This window comes from Schistocerca americana, unplaced genomic scaffold, assembly GCF_021461395.2.
Source record: "Schistocerca americana isolate TAMUIC-IGC-003095 unplaced genomic scaffold, iqSchAmer2.1 HiC_scaffold_59, whole genome shotgun sequence".
Taxonomy (NCBI): domain Eukaryota; kingdom Metazoa; phylum Arthropoda; class Insecta; order Orthoptera; family Acrididae; genus Schistocerca; species Schistocerca americana.
Genome location: NW_025726335.1, coordinates 256,823 through 259,017, shown reverse-complemented (window position 1 = coordinate 259,017; position 2,195 = coordinate 256,823).

The following is a 2,195-nucleotide window of genomic DNA, read 5'->3' as shown; positions in this document are numbered from 1 at the left end:
AGTTTTAGATTCCGATGCTTTGCTTCAGGTTTACTGTATCCCCTGGACCTTCTTATTGACGATGAACCACAGAAATTGCATCCGAATTTAATACAAAAGGCACAATGCCGGCTTAAGAACAAGAGGACTGACACTCTAACTTTCTCTGATTTGAACCTCTCCTGTGAGTCCAGTTTTAGATTCCGATGCTTCACTTCAGGTTTACTGTATCCCTTCGACTTTTTTATTGACGATGAAACACACAAATTGCATACGATTTTAATACAAAAGGCACAATGCCGACTTAAGTACAAGAGGACTGACACTCTAAGTTTCTAAGATTTGAACCTCTCCTGTGAGTCCAGTCTTACATTCTATTGCTTCACTTCAGGTTTACTGTATCCCTTGGACCTGCTTATAAACGATGAAACACAGAAAATACATCCGAATTTAATACAAAAGGCACAATGCCGACTTAAGTACAAGAGGACTGACACTCTAATTTTCTATGATATGAACCTCTCCTGTGAATCCAGTTTTAGATTCCGATGCTTCACTTCAGGTTTACTGTATCCCTCAAACCTTCTTATTGACGATGAAACACAGAAATTGCATCCGAATTTAATACAAAAGGCACAATGCCGGCTTAAGTACAAGAGGACTGACACTCTAACTTTCTATGATTTGAACCTCTCCTGTGAGTCCAGTTTTAGATTCCGATGCTTCACTTCAGGTTTACTGTATCCCTTGGACCTTCTTATTGACGATGAAGCAGAGAAATTGCATCCGATTTTAATACAAAAGGCACAATGCCGACTTAAGTACAAGACGACTGACATTCTAACTTTCTCTGATTTGAACCCCTCCTGTGAGTCCAGTTTTTGTTGCCGAGGCTTCGATTCAGGTTTACTGTATCCATTGGACCTTCTTATTGACGATGAAGCACAAATATGGCATCCGAAAATAATACAAAAGGCACAATGCCGACTTAAGTACAAGAGAACTGACACTCTAACTTTCTATGATCTGAACCACTCCTGTGAGTCCCGTTTTAGATTCCGATGCTTCACTTCAGGTTTACTGTATCCCTTGGACTTTCTTATAAACGATGAAACACAGAAATTACATCCGAATTTAATACAAAAGGCACAATGCCAACATCAGTACAAGAGGACAGACACTCTAACTTTCTATGATTTGAACCTCTCCTGTGAGTCCAGTTTTAGATTCCGATGCTTCACTTCAGGTTTACAGTATCCCTTGGACCTTCTTACTGACGATGAAACACAGAAATTGCATCCGAATTTAATACAAAATGCACAATGCCGACTCAAGTACAAGAGGACAAACACACTAACTTTCTCTGATTTGAACCTCTCCCGTGAGTCCAGTTTTAGATTCCGATGCTTCACTTCAGGTTTACTGTATCCCAAGGACCTTCTTATTGTCGATGTAGCACAGAAATTGCATCCGATTTTAATACACAAGGCACAATGCCGACTTAAGTACAAGAGCTCTGACACTCTAACTTTCTCTGATTTGAACCTATCCTGTGAGTCCAGTTTTTGTTGCCGAGGCTTCACTTCAGGTTTACTGTATCCCTTGGACCTTCTTATTGACGATGAATCACAGAAATTGCATCCGAAATTAATACAAAATTCACAATGCCGACTTAAGTACAAGAGGACTGACACTCTAAGTTTCTAAGATTTGAACCTCTCCTGTGAGTCAAGTTTTAGTTTCCGATGCTTCACTTCAGGTTTAGTGAATCCCTTGGACCTTCTTACTGACGCTGAAACACAGAAATTGCATCCGAATTTAATACAAAATGCACAATGCCGACTTAAGTACAAGAGGACAAACACACTAACTTTCTCTGATTTGAACTTCTCCCGTGAGTCCAGTTTTAGATTCCGATGCTTCACTTCAGGTTTACTGTATCCCTTGGACCTTCCTATTGACGATGAAGCACAGAAATTGCATCCGATTTTAATACACAAGGCACAATGCCGACTTAAGTACAAGAGCTCTGACACTCTAACTTTCTCTGATTTGAACCTATCCTGTGAGTCCAGTTTTAGATTCCGATGCTTCACTTCAGGTTTACTGTATCCCTTGGACTTTCTTATAAACGATGAAACACAGAAATTACATCCGAATTTAATACAAAAGGCACAATGCCAACATCAGTACAAGAGGACAGACACTCTAACTTT